The following is a 23,685-nucleotide window of genomic DNA, read 5'->3' as shown; positions in this document are numbered from 1 at the left end:
GATCCGGAGGGCTTTCCAACTGACTCGTGCTCCGGGGCTCCGAGCGCTCGAGTATGATGGGAACGAGCGCTGACGGACACAGGTTGCTCAGAGCCCCATTTAAGTCAATGGGAGCCTGTTGTAGACACGTACATAGGCTCCCATTGATGAAACAGTTACGTTACGCACAAGGTGGCCCCCGGTAGTGGGGACGCGTATGTGCCACCCACACCGTACATGCATGTGTAGGGGGGACCTTTGGCTCCCCCCTGTGATCGACTCATATGACTATGGGTGAACGGGGGTCCGGCGTGGACCCCCGAAGCCAGCTTCCTGGAGTCTCTGACTCGATCCGGCTGTCCGAATCGTGCATCGTACTGGCTCGGTCGGGAATCGCCTCCATTGCACGGCACGGTTTGCTTACAGATGAGACGTAGGGAGCGGTTTGGACCCGGAAACGATTTGGGCGGCGATCTCGCGTTTCTCACATCGTACTTGCATGCTCGTACAGCTGTATGAGTCGGTCAGGAAACACGCGTATGGCTCGTACTTTTTCTGTCCGGATCGCGTTCGGAGCCCTACCGAGCGAGATCGGAATCGACCCCTTAATCTTTAAAAATGCATGTCTTGACTTCTGCTTATTGGATTGTTGTTGTTTTAGTCTTGTTCAGTTCAGAATATAATAATCTTTGTTTCTAAACTGGTGTGTAGTCCTTTTGTGGTGTTTTCACTGTGTTACTGTTTGATGTGTTGCACAAATATTTTACACATTGCCTCTTAAGTTAAGCCTGACTGCTCTGTGCTAAGCTACCTGAGGGAGAGCACGGGTTAGTTTTTGCTGTGTATCTGGCTTATCATGACTAGGATTGTGGTTTCTGCTTTAACAGGGTGTATACTTTGCTTACCAGAAACCCAATTTTTAACATGCAGTATAACACCTAAAAGTATGAGGGCGATCTTAAACCACTGTTTCCAGAAAACAATTTTTTTTTAACTTTTCTCATGTGTAATGCATCAGATAAAGCTTCTTCTATGCCACCTACGAACACAAGGGTAAAACTGGGATGGTACATGCAAAAACAATCATTAAAAAAAATACACCCATTATCTTCTTGACTCACATTGTTTCACTAATTTATATTGCTTCTCCAATGTTATTCTTCTTATACATTTGTAGATTAGCATGTCTCTTTTTAATATACTTATCTTTGTAACTTGACAATCTACCTTTGAGTTTTTTAATTTATTATTTGAATGTGCTATAGGGTGCTTATTGTTGTCGTTTGACTACTCAGGGCACTGGAAGGTATGACAGCATTTTAGGTTAGATCTACTCTACACATTCGCAATTTGCCCACTCATTGATTTGTGAATGAGAATGCAGTTTGTAATGCAATCTATTTACTAGCAGGTCACATTGCAAACTGTATAAAATGATCTGCTTAACAAGCATTTATTTGACAGGTCACTGTTTGTGATGCCCTGTGTTTGGTGGAACATCCAGAGATAGAGGCCTACAAGGCACTAAGGCGTAGTTGCAGTTCCAAATAGGAAACTTTTTTTTAAAGCAGCTCATATTCAATATAGAGGCCGGTGATGCTCCTTAGAAAAAATAGGGGCACATCTACTAGAAAATGTCGGAGTGCGTAGCAACGCCAAATTTCACAGCTCCACGCTCCGACATTTCCAAAACGCAGTGATGCACCGTATTTACTCCAATGCAACACCTTTATGTTTTCTATAGTGCTGGCGCTAAAATTAGCTGCCTAGCACCAATGCAGGCCCCTTGCACCATAGTGCCCTACACATAACAATCCATAATGGTGATTTGTTATTTTATGTTTGCTGCATTCTGGAGCACACATAGAAGTAGCAAATCATAATTATTTAATGATTATTTATGTGCAGGAAGGGGCATCTTCCTGCACATAAACAATCATTAATTGGTCTACCAAGTCACAAGATGGCTGCCAACACTTCCTGGTTTGAAGTGTTGGTAGCTAATCAGATCTCAGCTCAAGATTGCATGTGTTCGTGGATCCTCTGCTTCCCCAGATATACAACTGGAAATTTCTTTACAAATTCTGAATGGATTTATACCAGATCACAAAAAGTGCGCTTTCTTTACCAACAGTTACCTTTCTGCCAAATGTGGTGTAATTCCATTCAGCAGTTCGGGCTGTAGCTGTGTCTAAAGTTCCTACGGAAATTATCATGGGGAAAATGCATTTTGGGTTCTTCTCTTTTTCTTTGTCCCCAATTGACGGGTCTCCCCGAAACGTTCAAGACAGCAGCAACTGAATTGGGCATCAAACTAGTTTTGAAATTTTCATGAGGATTTATCAAGCGACACCAAAGTTATTGGCAAAATAAAAAATGCTCTCCCTATGGAATGGAAACTACATCCTAACTATAACCACCTTGTGGCAACTGCCAGTAGGTATATATATATATATATATTCCACAAAACGGAGTTCCATTCGCGCTCGTGGACCAAAAACACACCAAATTTACCAGAGTAAAGTAACCATAAGGGGGTTTATTAACTCCATAAACCCGCCGTGACGCGTTTCACCCGTAGGACGGGCTTGTTCACACAGCGTTTTTCAAAACAATAAAGCATTACATACTTTTTCATGCGTTCATTGACAGAGTTGGCAGACTACCAATGCAATGTTAAGGTTCCGAGTTAGGTGCCGCCATCTTGTAGTGTCAAATGCGCATTGACCAGACTGCTAATGTTTATACAAAGAACGTATCATTGGTCATTCGTGTTCGAGCACCAATTAATAAATCATATGTTACATCCAATGACAATAAAGTGCAAATAGTGCCTGTTGTATATTATCGATTTGTCTATCTGTTTTGCAAAAGGATAAAATACATTTGTGTTGTTAGCCAGCGATAAGTATCACATCGTAATTCGTACTAACATACAGAAATGTCTATTAAATCATGGTTGTTGCATTTCCGATTTGATACAAAATAAAATAAACCATACTGTATCTAATTTACAATGCTTTCTTTGTACATCGATAGGCAAAGTGCCAAGGTGCCCCATTAACCATGTCTCATCATGCGAAATCGGACTTGGATCACAAAGGATCATATCAAGTGACAATACAATGCAAATAGTGCCAATGATCCATGGTTAAGATTATTCTGAATTGGTGCTTTGAGAGACATATGCAATACTATATCATGTCACAACATTTAACAGGCTTAGTGCCTATATATTGATTAGTTCAGAATTGACACTTGAATGACATATGCAGTAATGTATTTTTATCACAATACTGCCTTTGTACAATAACAGGCATGGTGCCCGAGAATTCAATGTGTATTCATCATGATCTGTCAAAATTGTACGTCTTGCTTTCCCCCTGTGTCTCATTGTAAACTATGTGTCTACCATCCCCAATTAGTGATCTACAATACAAGTTACACATAAATTGTGAAAATAAAACAACAAAATTATCGCAGTGAATCAAATAATATCTTAATTCTTATCTGTATCTTGTAGAATGTCTGGAAGGTATATGAAGAAAAGGGTAGGGATAACGTTGTCATAGGATGAGGACATGTTCCCTTCCTTTCCTCCTGTTGAAAAGACAAAAGAGATTTCATGGTCAAACAACCTGTATGTGTATGTAGATTATACCAATGTTCATCACATGCTCAAAGTGAGGTTAAAAGACATAGTTTAAAAACATGCGTAAAAACATCAAAATGGGTTACTAAGGTCCTGGGGCTTAGGGTTTATTCAGTTTGTAAATGAATAGCCATTTCTTCATCCAAATTATGCCCATTTGGAAATCTTGTGCACATACCTATAATGTGTCTAGATTCCCGTTGTCTGAGTCTTAGGGTGCGGTTACCTCCTCTCTTTTTTGGTATGACTTGTTCTATGCCATAATAGGAGAGTTTAGTGCAGTCTGAGAAATGGTATTTTTCAAAATGTCTGGCGATAGGATATTGTTTATCCTTGTTTGTGATCGCCCTCAGATGCTCCAGGATGCGTTTTTTCACCATGTGTGTCGTACTGCCTACATATCTTAATTTGCACGGACACTCCAATACATAGATGACAAAGGTACTATTGCATGTTAAAAATTGATCTATACTTATCATCGTATTGGTACTGGTGTTCCAAAATTCCTTTGTCATCTGGCTATTGGCACAAGCCTTGCAATGGCCGCATGGAAAAAAGCCTTTTAGATTAATGCCTCTGGTGTTCGTGCTTGCTGATACATCACTCTGTACCAACATGTCTCTGAGGTTGCGTCCCCTTCTATAGGTTATACTGGGTCTGTCTGGTAGTTCCCCTCCTATTATAGGGTCATTTTTTAATATTTTCCAATTTTGTACTATGATTTTGCGTACCTGATCCGAATTGCCGTTATAGGTAAGAATCATGCGTGTTGTATTAGATTCTTCCTTTTCCATAGGTTTCTCAGATGTGACTTCCAGTAGTCTACCTCTCTCGGTCATGGATATCCTTTCTGTTGCCCTTTTGAGTACCCAAGGAGGGTAACCTCTCTCTCTGAACCTTTTAATCATCACAGTTTCTTCCTTTTGATAATCATTCAGAGTGCTACAGTTTCTTCTTGCCCTGAGCAGTTCACCATAGGGTATGCTCCATTTGAGATTGTCCGGGTGACTGCTCAGGGCATGAAGAAGGGTGTTGCCTGCAGTGATTTTGCGGTGAAGAATGGTCTGGATTCTGTTACCAACTATCAGTACTTTGGTGTCTAGATAGTCCACCTCATTTCTGCTGATTGTGCTGGTAAAAGTGAGATTTTTGTCATTCTGGTTCAGGGAATCAATGAAGTGAAGAAGATCATCTTCTTCTCCCTGCCAGATGACAAAAATATCGTCGATATACCTCAGCCATAGCTTCACTTTCTTGAGGGTATCATGAAGGTTGGCATTGTGATTGTTGTCTTCTTCCCATGCTCCCATGAAAAGATTTGCGAAACTGGGCGCAAAACATGTGCCCATCGCGGTTCCCAGTTGTTGTTTGTATATGTTGTCATTAAATAGGAAAAAATTGTTATTCAGGCAGAATCTCATCATATCCAGAATCATATTGGTATGACCCAAAAACCTGATATTTCTCCGTTTGAGGAACCGTGCACATGCCTGTATTCCCTGTTCATGATCGATTACTGTATATAGTGAATTTACATCTAAAGTCACCAATATACAGTTCTCCATCCAAACGAAATTATCAATTTTGCTGAGAAAATCCTTTGTATCTCTTACATATGAAGGTAACTTGAATACGAAATCCCTTAAGTAATGATCCACATATCGCGAGATATTCTCTAAAACACATCCTCTGGAAGAGATTATAGGCCTGCCCGGAGGATTTTCTCTATTCTTATGTATCTTAGGTAAAAGGTACATAACTGGCAGGGTGGGGTTATCTTTTTTGAGAAAACAATACTCTTCCCATTCAACCACAAAAATGTCATCGATGTACCTGAGCCACATTTTAACGCTGGTAAGGGCTTCCTCAAGATTTTTGTCATTGTGAATCTCGACAAAAATCTTGAGGAAGCCCTTACCAGCGTTAAAATGTGGCTCAGGTACATCAATGACATTTTTGTGGTTTGGCAAGGTACAGAGAAAGACGCACTACTTTTTATAAAAAAAGCTGAATAACAACGACAAGAACCTTACCCTTACATGTACCATCAGCAAGGATAAAGTAGAATACCTTGATACACAAGTGGTAGTAAGAAATAACATCATCCACACAATTTTGTATTGCAAGTGTACAGCGGGCAATACCCTTCTCCATGCTCTGAACAGCCATCCAGATAACCTCAAATGGTCTATCCCATATGGGGAGTTGCTCAGAGCAAAGAGAAATTGCAGTTCTTCCTTGGATTATCTAAGTGAACAAATAATCATGATTGAAAGATTTAAGTCAAGAGGCTATCCAACATGGGTTCTTAAAAAAAGCAGTAGAGAGGGTGATGGAAGTAGAAAGAGTAAGTACCCTAGCACAAACTGAGAAGGCAACACCAGAAAATGAGAATGAAGAGGGCAAGAATACCCGTATGATTATGACGTACAATGGCAATTCCACCCAGATACGTAAAATAATTAATCGACACTGGAGTATTCTCAAAAATGACCCTGTAGTTGGCAAGATCTTACCAGAAAGTCCCAGTATAACATACAGGAAAGGGCGCAGCCTCAGAGATTCCTTGGTGCATAGTGATCTGACTGCCAATTGGGATGAGAGGGGCATTGACTTACAGGGCTTCTTTCCATGTGGCAACTGTAAAGCGTGTGGTAACAGTAATATGGTCAAAGAGTTTTGGAACACCAGCACCAACACTATGATAACTATCTCTCAATTCTTAACTTGCACCAGTACATTCGTCATTTATGTCTTGGAATGCCCATGTAATCTACAATATGTGGGCAGCACAACACATATGGCAAAAAAACGAGTTCTTGAACGCATGCGGGCTATAACAAACAATGATAGACAATATCCTATTGCCCGCCACTTTGCCAGCCACCATTTTTCAGATCATAGGAAATTAAAATATTATGCCATTGAACAGATACTACCCAAAGCGAGAGGTGGAAACCGGGTCTTGAGACTCAGACAGCGGGAATCAAGACATATAATTGGCATGTGTACCCTTTTTCCGGGAGGCCATAACCTGGATGAGGAAATGGCCATACATTTGCAAGAGGAATAAGGGTCAGGATGATCAAGATTTTGGAATAATTTCGATGTTTTTGAATGATGTTTATTTCTCTTGAGGGATAATTTCATATGTGTTTTCTGGTATGTATTTTGTTATACAATCTAATTGTATGAATATATTTCTCTATTTTTCTATTTCCCACAGGAGGAAAGGAAGGGAATTGTCGTTATTGGTGCCAACGAGATCCCTACCCTTTTCTTCAGACCATCCTTCGGTCACATGAATCAAGATAAGATTTTAACTTGCACTTTTTTGTGAACATATTGAGACTGCTCAATTGGGGGTGGTGGTATAGATGTATTGTGTTCATGCATAAACCGTGTGATCCTGGATGATGACAAATTGTATGTACAGATGGTCACTCTCTTATCGCCAATAAGATGGGAATCCCACTAACAAGGGTATTTTTTCATTATATGCAATTCAAGGCAATATGACAGAAAGAGGGCACAAGAATGGATGTTCCACACATGTCGCAATGTTCATCATGAATTCTCTGAGAAACAGAGATGTTATATTTGTTTGTTCTAAAACTGTAAACACCCACTAACAAGGGTTCTTTGCAATTCCTACTAAAGCGCAACTAATGGGGCGAACGGACAAGTTAATTAATGGGTTAGGTGAGGCGAATAACGCCTTCATGTACATTATATCAGAATACGGGATACAATATCCACCCACCCATTAGGGATTAATGAATCCTCAACATTTTGATTAGCTAAGTTTTCACACTTGTTAATAAAGATAGGCGACTTTGGTGAAACCAGTGGAACTACAATTACCATCTGTCACCGTACCAAGGCTACGTTACGAGTTACGTAACCGGCACGATGGTTTAAGTCCACTTAGGAGTTTTATATGGGAAAGATGTTTATATTATTTCATTTCCTCCTCATCTAGTGGGATGTTGTCCATCGCATTACCATGTAATCATGATATAATGACACATTTTTTTAATCAAATGCACAATGCAAGATGGCGCTCATGTTTTCAGTGACCACTATGTACAAAGTCCTTTTACTGTGTTTAAGATCCTAGTGATCGCGGAAATGTATGTATTTGCAAACTTTATGCACTATCGCTGTGTGAACAAGCCACTACGGTGGCGAAACGCGTCACGGCGGGTTTATGGCTGAAATAAACCCCCACTTGTTTGTGAACTGAGCTTGGTGTTATTTGTGTCAGAAGACTCTGAGAGCGCGAGCGGGACCTCGTTTAAAAGTTATATTGATTACCGGTTTCTCCACCGGTCTCGCGCCACCCCTCAATGGTTGAGGACGCTACAGGAGTAACTTTGGAGTGATATATATATATATATATATATATATATATATATATATATATATATATATATATATATATATATATATTCACTTAAAAAACCATAGGTTTCACACATGTTATAGTTAGCTGGACATTTCACTCGTGAAAAACCATTGAAATTCCCCCGTTATAGTTAGTGCGGGCAACTATAACTCACGCGACCGCAATCCTCTGCTGATGACGTCAGATATTACATCACTGTATTTAGACACTTATTTACCCATGTCTTCTTCCATTAATCTTTAGCTATACATATATTACAAATATTTTTTTTTCAGAAAGACATATATGTCATCAGTGATGTAATATCTAACGTCATCAGCAGAGGATTGCGGTCGCGTGAGTTATAGTTGCCTACACTAACTATAACGGGGGAATTTCAATGGTTTTTCACGAGTGAAATGTCCAGCTAACTATAACATGTGTGAAACCTATGGTTTTTAAAGTGAATTTGCAAGGTTTTTTAAATGCTAATTCCTAACTATAACGTGTGTGAAACCTATGGTTTTTTCAGTGAATTTGTACGTTTTTTTAAATGCTAAGTTATGTATTTATAATTTTTTTTTTAAGGTTTTTCACCGTGTGCGTACCGTATGCGCACGGTGCGCTTCGCGCACCGCGCACCCATGTTACGCAGTTCGCGGAATTTTTCCGTTTCTACCGTACGCGCACGCTACGCGTACTCCGCGATTTTTCGCAAAAAAATTAAAGGAAATTTTGGCCCTTGGGGGTGCTTCTGGGACCCCCTGACTAAGGCTAGAGGCTCAGGAACTGTCCACCCTGCCCCCTTTTCACGTTCTCCACCTTTGTTTTTCACCCCCTCACACTGCGAGAGACAGAATGGCGGCCGACACTTCCTGGTTTCGACTGATTTGAATATTTACTAAGATCTAACAACCAATCAGAATCGAGCTCGCGCACGGCGGCGTGCGCGTACGGTAAGTTTTACTGTACGCGCACGGAGTGCCCTTACAGATATATATATTGATTTAAATGCTATTTTCTCAGGAAATACTGAACAGATTTACACCAGACCTGCAAAAGGCACATCCCTGACCTGAGGACTACCTCTCTGCCAAATTTCAAGTAATTCTGTTCAGCCGTTCGGGCTGTAGCTTGGACTAAAGGTCCTATGGAAAAATGCATGGGGAAAACGCGTTTTGGGACCCCCCCTTTTTCTCAGCCCCCGCTTGCTGAATCCTCCCGAGACTTTCAGGGAAGGAGCGGAGCGCCCCACCTATTTTGAAAATTTTGCGAGGATTCGTCAATCGGCGCCAAAGTTATTCCAAATAGAATGTTGTGGATTTCCTATGGAAACACGGTCCTAACTACCTAACTATAACTATCTACTGGCGAGCGCCAGTAGATAAAATATATATATATATATATATATATATATATATATATATATATATATATATATATATATATATATATATATATATATATGCTGCAAACTCTGTCACCAGCTTCCACGCTCCAGAGAACAGACGAAACAGACCCAGATGGCAGTGCAAGTATTCTTTATTTTTCGCCCAGCACTGCCGCCATAACGTGTTTCGGCCTTCAAGAGGCCTTGATCACATATATATATATATCACAGGATTTCGCCACACATCATCCAAATCGTAGGAAAAAGACGAAAACGGACCCAAAATTCAGTGCACAGGATCTTGTTAGATGCCCTGCACCTCCGCCACGACACGTTTCGTCCTACAAGAGGTCTTGTTCACGTAACGCGCATGCGGAGTGCCTCCTTGTTTATAAAGTGCTAGTGCAATAACTTGTGACCAATCACATGGTTTACTCATAGACATAGAAGAGTTAGTTCAAGATATACATGATGCAACTCATCCAGCTTGACAGTATATTCATCAGATAAGAAAATGCTTGCATGAACAGTTTTAAAAGCCTTAAAAACCTGTAAATATGTTAAAAAGGCAAGCCAATGCATTAACTTTAAAAACATTATTTTACACTTTTTTTAAAGAGAGTTAAAAGATTACAATTACTGTCACTACTAAAACCAAGTCATTTATAACATGCTAATGAATTTTATCAATTGTAAACAGAACACAAACAATTCTGTTATAGCTGTCTAAAAGACACTATTATACCCCTACTTATCCAAATAATGTTACTGTTTGTTGATGTAAAGTGCTGGTGCATCACAATAGAGCCCACAGTGGGCATTCAATCGACTCTTCTGTCGCTATATATATATATATATATATATATATATTACCTACTGGCGGTCGCCAGTAGGTAGTTATAGTTAGGACCACGTTTCCATAGGAAAACCTCAACATTCTATTTTGAATAACTTTGGCGCCGGTCGACGAATCCTTGCGAATTTCTCAAAATAGGTGGGGCGCTACGCTCCGCTCCTACCCTGAAAGTCTCGGGGGGATTCGTCAAGCGGGGGCTGAGATAAAAGGGGGGTCCCAAAACGCGTTTTTCCCATGCATTTTTCCATAGGACCTTTAGAACGAGCTACAGCCCGAACGGCTGAACAGAATTACTAGAAATTTGGCAGAGAGGTAGTCCCTAGGTCAAGGAAGTGCCTTTTGTAGGTTTGGTGTAAATCTGTTCAGTAGATTCTGAGAAAATAGCCTTTAAATCAATATATATATCTGAGCCCGCTTACGGTACGCTTACCGTACGCTTACCGTACGCTTACCGTAAGCTTACGGTGGCGTGCGCGAGCGCGATTCTGATTGGCTCTTAGATCTTAGTAAACATTCGAATCGGCCGAAACCAGGAAGCGGCGTCCGCCATTTTGTCTCTCGCACTGAGTGTTGTTTATCAAACATGATGGCCAAAAACATGTTACGGGGCTGTTTTGACAACTCCCTCCAACATAGTCATGTTGAGGGAGTCCCGAAACATCCCCCAAGAGCAAAAACGGTTTTATTTTTTTTTCCGCAATTTCGCGGGGTACGCTTACCGTACGCTTACCGTACGCTTACCGTAAGCTTACCGTAAGCTTACGGTAAAAAAATAAAAATAAAAAAAACACTATCCACACTTACCCCACCCCCTGTGCTTTTGGTGGCCGCAGGCCACCAAATGTGCAGGGCTTATTAATAGAGAAAAAAAACGTAATTTTGGCAACATGAAATTATAAAATCGAAATAAAAAAAACACTATCCACATTGACCTCACCCCCTGTGCTTTTGGTGGCCGAAGGCCACCAAATGTACAGGGCTTATTAAAGTTGATAAAAACCGTGCACGGAACGAACTGCGTTAAGTGGGCGCGCACGCCACAAATGGCGTAAAGTAACTTAGCATTTAAAAAACCGTACAAATTCACTGAAAAAACCATAGGTTTCACACACGTTATAGTTAGGAAATAGCATTTAAAAAACCTTGCTAATTCACTGAAAAAACCATAGGTTTCACACATGTTATAGTTAGCTGGACATTTTACTGATAAAAAACCAATGAAATTCCCCCGTTATAGTTACTGTAGGCAACTATAACTCACGCGACCGTAATCCTCTGCTGATGACATATGTATCTTTATGAAAAAAAAATATTTGTAATATATGTATAGCTAAAATTTAATGGAAGAAGATATGGGCAAATAAGTGTCTAAATACAGTATTAGCATCAGCAGAGGATTGCGGTCGCGTGAGTTATAGTTGCCTACAGTAACTATAACGGGGGAATTTCATTGGTTTTTTATCAGTAAAATGTCCAGCTAACTATAACATGTGTGAAACCTATGGTTTTTTCAGTGAATATATATATATATATGAAAACACCAGGCGCATTCTCCCACTTCCGAGCAGGCGAAGAAGAAAGCACACGGACACTAGTCATGCTTCAAGAGAGTTTAATTGGAGCCAGCACCAATACAGCACGTCATTACGCATTTCAGCCACAGGGTGGCCTTAATCACATAAAGTAAGCACCATTGTTAACACCCTTATATACACAGCACTCAAAGGTCATGTGATGGTTGTGATGAAGGACATAGAAAGAATCTATGGTAAGTAGCGTCTATACAAAGTATGCAAATACAATTGTAATGTCTACACAGGAAATATATACCTGAAATCCTTGTTTTGGGCTAAAATTTGTCAATCTCTTGCCGAGTTGAATTCAAGAAAAGGTGCAAAAGAGCATGAGCAGTACGGTTATAAAGTACAACTGCTGAATGTGCAAAATACGCAAATTTGAAGTGCAAACTGCAATGGTATTGTTGTGCATAATACGCAATAATGGTACAGAGTGCAAACAACCGCATAGAATATATACATAGCAGCAATATTGACCAAATGTCAAGAGTCCATGGATGGGTTCAAATACATCTCTTTAGAAATTGACATGGAGGCAAGAGAAAAAATAGGTAAACAACTAATGAACAAGCCCAGGATCTCGTAAAAATCAGTTACAAACATGCAGATCATCAGAACACTATCTAAAAAAATTGTGAAAAGAGTGCAATTGTAAAAAAATAAAGGGATGGAAAAGAGGGAAAAGAAATGTGAAAATACTGAAGTACATAGGAACAAACAGTAAATGTACATAAAATCGAAGGCTGGTTTGACAAGTATTGTTAGAAAAAAGGATTACATAACTTCTGTCGAGGTGATCACAAATAGGACACGGCTGGCCGACGCCGGAGGAACCAATATGCATGGGACCTCAATTGAGGAAGACAGAAATTGCTGGCCACAAAAAGAGGAGAAAAGGAAAGAAAAGAAAAGAGGATATGAGCAAATTCCAACAATAGAAAAAATCAATGTTTCAGGTGTCTAATATCGAGAATAGAAAGCATATTTACATGCAGTATATGTCTCAACATGACCAATAACATAAATGTGGATAAGTGGACGAGAACAAAGTGCAGAGAACACCCACCCGGGATGTTAGGGATTACCTGCTTTAGTCTAATGGGGCACTATAAGAAGCAAAGTATGGTAGACTAACTGTTTTTATATAAAACTATATAAGTCTTCAGTATTATTGAGCCCTGTAGGTGCTTTGCTGTCGAACTCAAGGATATACCTCGTTTTGAGCTGTCTAAGAAGCTTTTCTCTATTGCCCCCTCTGCATTGTATGGGAATGTTGTCAATAACAAAATATTTGAGACAACTGAGATCGTTGTTATGGCATTTCTTGAAGTGTCTTGCTACAGGGTAGCTAGAATTGTTGTTCACGATTGCTCTTAAATGTTGGAGAATTCTAACATGAGCTTGTAGTTTGGTGCTACCTATGTAGTTTAGCCCACATGTGCAATTGAGGACATATATCACAAAGTCAGACCTACAGGTGTAATGACCTTTAATTTGCCTGGTGCAGGGGCTGAAAGGAACAGAGTATTCATTGGTGTTCTGGCCAAATTTGCAGGCCCTGCAACTGGCACATTTGAAAATATATTACCTACTGGCGGTCGCCAGTAGGTAGTTATAGTTAGGACCCTGTTTCCATAGGAAATCCGCAACATTCTATTTGGAATAACTTTGGCGCCGGTCGACGAATCCTCGCGAAATTTTCAAAATAGGTGGGGCGCTACGCTCCGCTCCTACCCTGAAAGTCTCGGGGGGATTCGTCAAGCAGGGGCTGAGAAAAAAGGGGGGTCCCAAAACGCGTTTTCCCCATGCATTTTTCCATAGGACCTTTAGACACAGCTACAGCCCGAACGGCTGAACAGAATTACTTGAAATTTGGCAGAGAGGTAGCCATAAGGTCAAGGAAGTGCCTTTTGCAGGTCTGGTGTAAATCTGTTCAGTATTTCCTGAGAAAATAGCATTTAAAAGCATATATATATGTGGGTGGAGCCTAACCACACATCTCATCCTGAAATCTGATTGGCTGTCAGCACTTCATCCAAGAAGTGTTGGCAGCCATCTTGGGACCAATATACATGATAGCACCTCATTAAAAAGCATTGCAGTTAATAGAAGGTTTTAAGACTTTAGTTACATTATAAATCATTTGTTGATGGTACCATACTCATTTTAGGAATTGTGGTATGTTCTAAGGTGATTTCACCATGTGAAAAAGCCTTCTGCTGGGATATCATGATTGAGAGAAAAATATTTTCTCATGCTTTTACCACAGAGGTTTGGAAGGTGATCTATAGGCTAAACTGAGAGCTTATTTTCTGTAAATTCACATTATCTTTCTCAGTCATGTGAGAATGAAGTCTGACATTCTCAGTAAAACATGTACATCCAACAAGGGCAGAGACTGTCAGTTGATTCCTTTGTGTTCTACTGCAGCTTCCCAGAGTGTTCCAAAGAACTACTAGAGCGCTAACAGTCCTACTTATGATAAACGTATGGCACACCTGAAGCCATCTTGCTTGTATTAAAGTGGTAACTCTTAAAACATTTAATTTAAAAAGGAACAAAATGAGGGGGTTCATTTTTCCATAAAAAGTATGATTAGTGCTGCAGAAAGAAAAATTAGGGCACATTTTGAGTGACTTCTCAAATCCTCTTCTATTTCATTAAAACATTCTGACATGCAGACTGAAACATGCACTTTCAATACCAGCAGCAGTTTTCCCTGGTGAGCAGTAGCTTTACTACAGTGATCTAATGAGCAAAAAGAGTGCTAACATTCTGAATTTATGGCAAATGTGTGACACATCTGAATGCCTTCTTGATGGAATCAAAGTAAAAAACTGAAAGTATTTCCTACTGAGGAGACTGCAGTAAATAAGGAAATTAGGAAACTTCATAACAAATAAGTCTCCCAAGATGGCCACCAGAGACAAAAGAGCCCAAATGTAGCCCAAATATCACCCAGATGTAGCCCAAGTATAGCCCAATGACAGAATGTCCCAGAATGTTCTTAAAAACAACTAGAGCGCTTACTGTCTTCATTATCACAAAAGTATGGCACACCTGAAGCCATCTTGATTGGAATAAACTGGTAACACTTAAAACATTTAATTTAAAAAGGAACACAATGAGGAGGTTCATTTTGCCATAGAAATTATGATTAATGCTGAAGAAAGAAAATGAGGGCACATTTTGAGTGACTTCTCAAATCCTCTTCTATTTCATTAAAACATTCTGACATGCAGACTGAAACATGCACTTTTAATACCAGGAGCAGACTTCCATGGTGCAGTAGTTTTACTACAGTGATCTAATGAGCAACTAGAGTGCTAACATTCAGAATTTATGGCAAATGTGTGACATATCTGGATACCTTCATGATGGAATCAAAGTAAAAAACTGAAAGCATTTCCTACTGAGGAGACTGCAGTACATGAGGAAATTAGGAAACTTCATAACAAATAAATCTCCCAAGATGGCCACCGGAGACAAAAGAGCCCAAATGTAGCCCAAAATCACCCAGATGTAGCCCAAATATAGCCCAATGACAGAAGTGTGCAAAACACTTATTATTTTGTGTTTTTGCAGTGTTATATAGTGCAGACTTGTCAGGTATTGGAGTGCTTTACATGAGCATTGGTTACATCACACAAGAACAAATTCATTTTGGTTGTAGACATGGGGAGACTAAGTGATTTGACCAGAATCACAGAATGTCGAGCTGAAGCAGAAACTTCAACCTGGTTCCCCAGTTGCAAAGTCTGCAGTTCTGGAAGTAACACCACATCCTTTCCCCTAAGTGCAACATTTAATCAAGTGGTCAACTGGATAAAAAAACATAAAGATAACAAATAATTTAAAAGTGCTTTGTCGCTATTTGAAAACTCAGAAAATATGTCCTTATTTTAGTCTTTTAGAGCACTAACCATAATTTTGATGCCAATAAGACCCTCTCATATATGTAATTTCTAAAGGAAATGCTCTAGGTATTACAGTTTTGATTACATCAAGATGATGTCAGGCGTTCCACACTTTTGTAATAAATATAGAATGTTAGCAATCTAGTTGTTCATTAGGATACTGTTGAGAGGCAGAGGCCAGGGGCACGGACTCTGAAAATTGAAGGCAGGTAGGAGGGTGCAAAGGCAACAATTTAACCACACTGAGCAGGCAGGAAGTGCCGTGGAAGCACAACAGACTATGGAGGGCAGTGGAAAGGGGGGCAGGGGCAACAAACCAACAATACAGGACTTGCAAGAGAGGCTGTTGGAGGGAAGATCTATTACGGGTCAAGGAAGCTAGGGGCGGTCCCCAGATCCCCGGGAGCCACCACAGAACTGAGCAGGAGAGTGAGTCAGGGACAAAAGGGGCACCTTAATTTGAGCCGGGGTGCCTAGGAACGCTTGCTCCAAAAATGAAGAAAACAGACATATGAGACATGGAATTGGAGGCAGAATACAATGGCAGTTTAATGAGAAGATGCAACTTCAAAGAAACCGCAGAATAGAGACATAAAGTACAAAATACAGAATCCAGATAATCATACAGCTGTCATAATATTCTCTGTATCTCAATTAATGTACTGACAGAGAGAGAGAGAAAACACATCTATAAATGCATCATGAGAAACAAGTTACACCAAGGAAAATGTTACCTAGGAACACTCACGTTTACTCTTAGAGCAAGCATTCCTGCAATTACAATACAAAATCTTTTAAATGCAAAAGTAAAGAGAACAATGGTTAAACATAACATGACATTTCATATAGGTAAAATAGAATAAGATACTTCAAGCAAAGCAGAGCAAGACATTTTAAGCAAAGGAAGACAAGAGCTCCCAGCTCTTGGGGAAAACCTGCACTGCCTGTTAACCTACATACAGACGGCGAGGTAGTCCGTCGATATCTGTGGGTGCTCCCTTTTTATATCATTTTGTGGGCTCCTTTGCACGCTACATCTACCTACGTATGCTACCCAAAAGCTTCGTCTGCAGATTTTACCAGACATTTCGTCATTTACCCACTTAATGCTGACAATGGACTGGGTGAAAAGGTCAGTCTCTCAGGCCAATCGCTTATCGTAAGTTCCATAGAGCAAGCAGAAAATAATGGGTATTGTACGGGAATTCAATATATTCATGTATAAAATCTCCTCAGTTCTCCTAACTTGACGCTCTGCGGTTGCCACTTCCTTAAAAGCGGGAAACCTGCCCAGGAAGCAAGTACCAGTCCAGGATGCAGCCTACTGTATGTCGACAGCTTCAGGGGGATGTTGAACTTTGATACCGAGCACGGAGCACTCGGGTAGGGTGGGGGCTACTAGTTTGGATCAGAAGGCCTCGCAGACCTGCCTTCAGACTGCTATACACTAAAATTGCAGAGCTATGGTCAATTTAACAAAGAGGCCTACATATTGAACAGAAGGGCCTACACAGGGGTTTTATGCTGGCTGAGTGGTAAGGATGTCTCAGGATAATTATATAGCAACACAGGACCCGCTGGTCAATTTAATACGGCCTACAAATGCAGCTGGCAGGGCAAGGACAAGGGTCTCATACTTCAGGTGTGGACAGAACGGGCCAGGGGGCCCCCTGTGATACAAAATCTACCCTCCTTCAAGGCTGTGGCAATGTAATAGACCATTGTGGGCAGAAGGAAGAGGCAATGGTAGTACAACCATACATGCCAACAGACCCGATTCAGCCAGGAAACGTCCAATGTTTTTAAGCTCAAATGGGCTTTATTTGATCTGTCTCCTGTCTACAATATCCTCTTTTTCAATGTAACTCAAAGGGGAAAATCAATACCCCAGTTTTTTTTCAAAATCTCCCTCTTACCAAGTTCAAAATGTTCGCAAGTATGGTACATTGGATCATGGAAGGAAATGGGATAGGGACATGGACTTGGATAACAGAGGACAGGAGGGACATGGAGAGGTGCACCAAACTGACCCTGCAGGGCAGGCATCAGGGTTTGCAGCAGCACAATACACCACACAGGGCATGCAGGACGGGAGTGCAGCACAACAATCCATAGAAAGCAAGAGGGAGGGGACAGGACCATGCACATGGACAACAGGGGCAAGAGGCAATGGTAGCTAGCTGACCATAATGGACAGACAGGAGAGAAAGCTGCAGCATAACAGACCATAAAGGGCAGGAGGGACGGATCAGGGGCATTACAATGGAACAGACAAGCCAGGAGGGAGGGAGTAGGGCTGGGGGCAAGGGGGCAGGGCAGGAGCAGCAAGATAGCCATGGAGGTCAGGCAGGATGGGCACTAGAAGCAAGACACACCATGAAGAGCAACAGTGAGACTGTGATGGCATACACACAGACCATGGAGGGAAGGTGGGAGGGGGTCAGGGGCAGCTAACTGACCACACAGGGAAGGTGGGAGGGTCCATGGCAGCACAGAAGACCATGCATGGCAAGTGGGAGGGTTAGTGGCAGCACAATGGCTATGATGGGCAAGAAGGAGGGTGGAGGGGCATGCACAAAGGACGATGGAGGATAGAAGGGAGGGTCAGGACCTGTGCACAGACAAGAAAGTTCAGGGGAAGGGACCTCACAACAGACCACACGGGGCAGGCAGGAGGAGCAGTTGCAGCACAACAGACCAGGGAGGGCAGAAGGGTGTGGCAGTACAATGGACCATGTAGGACAGGAGGAAGAGGATAGGGGCATGGCATGTGGACAGGCAGGGTGGAGGCGGCAGGGACAGGTTACAGTCATCTGACAATGCTAGGCAGGTGGGAGGGGAGTGGCAGCTCAACAGAACACTCAGAGTAGATAGGAGTGGCAGGTCCATGGGATATGGTGGGCAAAAAGGATGGAGCAGGGGCATGCACAAAGACATCGGAGGGCAGGGGGAAGGAGAATAGGGGCAGCAAGCTAAGCACAGAGTTTAAGCAGGAGGTCAATGATGGGGCATAGAATTGGGCAATGGAGGGCAGGAGGAGTGGACTGGTACATCATACTAAATTGAGGGCAGTGGCAGCACATCAGACCATGCATGGCAGGAGGGAGGAGGCTAGTCCATGGATTCACACAACAGAGGATAGGGAGGAAGGGGATGGGGCAGCAAGCTAACTGTTCAGAGAAGGCGGGTATTAGGAACTTTATTGTTTTTAAAACATTGTGTCTGTGCGAACTACTTAAAATATGAACAAGTATGCAGCATAATCTCACTTTTATTCAGGAAGAAGAGGACGTTTGTGACTGTGACTCCGGGCTCACTTGGCAGAAACACCCCCTGACCCTCCACCCCCTATCGCAAAATGTAATGCCCGTGAAAAGGGTAGGTGAACACAGTGTTATATAGAACATAGTCCTGAGAGCACGATTGAAAATGAAAACTAGATATAGTGTATGGTATAAACTATGCACCAAAAAGTGTGATATAAGATGAACCGGGCGTGAAATATAATATGCAATACATTGTGCGCAATGACAGATTCATTGGAGAGCGCGAGATAGCACAGGCACTAGCGTGTGCTATGCGATATGCGCCTTGGAGTGTAATATGCACAGGGCAGTGTTGTGTAACCTAACTAGTCTCTAAAGTTGTAATATAAAATATGTGCTGGGGAGTGTAACGTTGCATATGCACTGTGACAAAGATATGGATCCCAGATTGTAATATGTATGGCATAGCACTGTGCGTTATAACATAGGCATCGAGAAAGGCACGTTAGATGGGGCAATATAACCCGTGCAAAGACAAGTGTGGCATGACATATTCACGGGGTGGTGTTACAGTGCACATGGGCTAGAGAGTGTCATAGCATATGCACTAGCTAGTGGAATACAACACAGAGGTGTGTGGCACTCGGCAGGCAATGGTGGGTGTAACACAGCATTGGGCTCTGTCAGGAGCACGCTGTGACTCTCAAGTGATGTTCGTCCCCTTTCCAGAGAGTAAAATAAAAAGTATTACACATCCGGCAGTGGATGTGTGTTTTATTAACCGTGAGGGGGGTTTCTTGCATAGTTTTGGTCGAATTTTTGTCGAATCCCCTTTGAACGGCTTGGTGTGCATGTGTATTAAATGTGCCCGTCAATAGCTACCCATGTTTGTATAAATAAACGACAAGGGTGTCTACCAGGATTAGGCACGGTAGGGCATCAGACATGTCAGAGCTTCACTAGTGGTGTAAATACATTCCACGTGGATTCATTGCATGCATAGTCGCCTTTTAATGAATATCACGCAAATCGTCATGGTGATAGGTACGTACGGTTTGTCCAGCATGTCCTAGGTGTGTCTATAAATATATATTTTTTAAAAATAATAAAAAACAGTGGCCGGCCCTGGGGATTGGGGTCAAAAAAATATAATTAGGAGACTGGCCCTGGGGGATGGGGTCATCAGGGCCAATAAATTAGAATAAGAAGGGGAACCAAACAGCCCCCCTTCTTAAAAAACTAAAATAAATAAAAGACTGGCATCGTGCCGGAGGCCATGCCCCCTCCGTGCAGCACTCTGCAAACGCGCCCCCAACAGGCATCTCCAGTATGCGCCAGGGAGCTGCGCTGCAGCCAGGTGTTCTGAGGCCAAGCCCCTTTTTACACCTCTCTGCAACGCAGCTCTGTGGCGCTTACTGGAGGTACCTAGTGGTCTAGTTTGACCCTAGGGACCCTTAGGATTCAAGGGGACTTAATCTCCCAACTTAGAACAGCCACAGGGCGCGTTTACACAGTGGTGAAGGGAGGGGACGGGGCCTGAGGTGACGTGTGCAAACACGCACTATGGCACGTTTTAAATTGGGGATATAATTTCCCTTCAATACTGAGGGCCCCTGGGGGCTAACTAGCCCACCAAGTGCTTCCAGTAAGCGCCACTGAGCTGCATTGCAGAGAGGTGGTCCAGGCCGTGCCACTTTTTACACCTCTCTGCAACGCAGCTCTGTGGCACTTACTGGAGGTACCTAGTGGGCTAGTTGGACCCTAGGGACCCTCAGGATTCAAATGAACTTAATCTCCCAACTAAAAATGGACACAGGGCGTGTTTACACAGTGGTGAATGGAGGGGACGGGGCCTGAGTTAACGTGTGCAAAAACGCCCTGTGGCCTGTTTTAAGAGGTAGTTTTAATCCCCATGCCCTATTATATACTAGGGGCTTACAGAGGAGGTCATGCTAATCACAGGGGGACCCCAACGCATAATGTTCCCTAGTGTATGTAGGTGTTTTCACTGTATTCTAAGTGTCTTTTAACATAGCACTGGCTCTAGGACTGGTTAGTCAGACTCAGTTACCACCAGTATCCGTCTGAAAAAGTTGAGGGTACAGGATGATTTTGCAACAAGGCTTCTTTCTGCTCTTCTTTTTGTTCTTTCTGCACGTTATCCTTCTTCCTGCACTTATCTTCGTATTTGAGGACTTCTGTTGCTTCTTTCTGCACTTCTTTTGTTTCTTTCTGTGCATTTTTTCTTCTTTCTTCACATGTCCTATCTCTGTAGGCATAGTTAGAAATTAGCATTTAAAAAACCTTTGAAATTCACAGAAAAAACCATAGGTTTCAGGCACGTTATAGTTAGGAATTAGCATTTAAAAAACCTCAGAAATTCACTGAAAAAACCATAGGTTTCAGGGGTGTTATAGTTAGCTGGACTTTTCACTTGTACAAAACCATTGAAATTCCCCCGTTATAGTTAGTTCAGCTAACTATAACTCGCGCGCCCGCAATGCACTGCTGATGACGTCACATATTACATCACTCATGACATGGTCAGTGACATCACTCATGACATCACTGATGACATCTCAAATGACATCACTGATGACATCACTGATGACATCATCCTTGTGATAGAGTGGCAGACCTCCTCTCACCCTAATATAACCTTTGATACACACATTCAAAAATAGAGACTAAAATTTTCAAAACAATGGACATACCAATACCAGTTACAACAACCTCTTCAGTAATTCTAAGATCCACATACACATCCACTCATTCACCAACAGTCCTATACAGTCACTCATACATGTACTCACTCATCATATGTACTCATACACCTATACATCCTGTTACACAATGCCACTCATCCATAGAGTTACTCACACACATAGTCACTCATGCTAATAAAGAATCAAACATACATTTACTTGCATATACAGTTATACACACACCACCATACTTACTTCTACGGAAACTTACACATACTTAGTCTTTTAAACAATCACTTAAAGAAACACATACTTATTCATACAGGAACTCTTTCAATCTCTCACTCTCACATATACTCACATATATACACCAATAGTCACATATACTAGTTTAAAACATATGTAGTTACTCATAAAGACACTATTGAGACAGTCATTCACTCACTAACACACCCATACACACACTCATCCACCCATACAGTCCTGCACACATGCTGTGTTCAACCCATACAAACAGTGAGTCACTCATTCATGCACCTATGCACTACGTAATACCCCCCACCGAACCATGCAGACACTCAGACTGATACTCAAAAAACCAACTAATAACCTATATAGACACCCATGTAGCTACTCACCAACCCATGCAGCCACTTATACACAAAGTGAGAGACTGATACAGATATTTACATATTTAAACATTACTCACTAAGCCATGTATTCACTATGATACACTTAATCAGTCAGTTACACAATCAATTTTTCAAAAACAAATCATCCATTTAGACACTTATATACCCATTTATTCTTCCATCGACCTTGAGATATACATATATAAAACATATTTAATTTTCAGAAAAACACACATTCACTGGATGATGTCATCAGTGATGTCATCAGTGATGTCATTTGAGATGTCATCAGTGATGTCATGAGTGATGTCACTGACCATGTCATGAGTGATGTAATATGTGACGTCATCAGCAGTGCATTGCGGGCGCGCGAGTTATAGTTAGCTGAACTAACTATAACGGGGGAATTTCAATGGTTTTGTACAAGTGAAAAGTCCAGCTAACTATAACACCCCTGAAACCTATGGTTTTTTCAGTGAATATATATATATGTAGGTACATATATGTGGAGTAAGGTATAGGAAAACTTTACTTATCTACCTTTGATAGTTTTGATTCGATATTATGTCCTCAATATTCAGGTTTCAAAATTATATGTAAAGGAAAATGTGATTTTTTTAAAAGAATATATTAAAGCACACTCATTCAGCTTTCCACAATCCAACTTTAAATCCTATCAATCAGATGATATTTAGGTAGAGAGTTGTCATATTGTAAAGTCAGCAGACCCACAACTTTATGTATTTTCTAAATTGTTACAGCTTCACAAAGGCAAGCTTGTGAAGTTCTTTTTTAAACAATTAAACTAAGCTGGCCTAAGCTCAGCCATCCAACACCTCTTACCCGAGGAGGTGGATACCCAGTCTCCAAACTCAGCATTTGTTTGTAGGGGGACGTCCTAACTGGGACATTCTGTGTCAGCAAATCGTCCAACGTGGATGGCCAAAATGGATAAACATCTCAAGTAAAATTAGGAAACTTAATCTGCTTTGTTTGGAGTTTCCTAATTCTGCCCAACTTCATAAGTGAATTTTAATTTAACTCTCAACTAGTTTAAAATAACTTTAAAGAGAGCTTGGAGCATATCAATCAAGGACATTTTGGGAAAATAGTGGCGAACAGTTTGTTTTAAACTTTTTAGGGCTACAACAATAATAAAAACGAAAAAGAATTTTAATGTCCAACAATGAATTTCATTATATGGTTGTGACAAAAGATGGATAGTTCAATTACAGTTTATCAAACACACAGCTAAAAGTACGTTGACTTGGATTTTGACATGCACCCTTTCAAGATACAGGCAGGTTGCTCAAAAGGTGCTATG

The sequence above is a fragment of the Triturus cristatus genome, chromosome 8 (assembly GCF_964204655.1).
Source record: "Triturus cristatus chromosome 8, aTriCri1.1, whole genome shotgun sequence".
In the NCBI taxonomy this organism is placed as follows: Eukaryota; Metazoa; Chordata; class Amphibia; order Caudata; family Salamandridae; genus Triturus; species Triturus cristatus.
The sequence above is the reverse complement of the archived record's forward strand: the minus strand, read 5'-3'. Positions refer to the sequence as shown.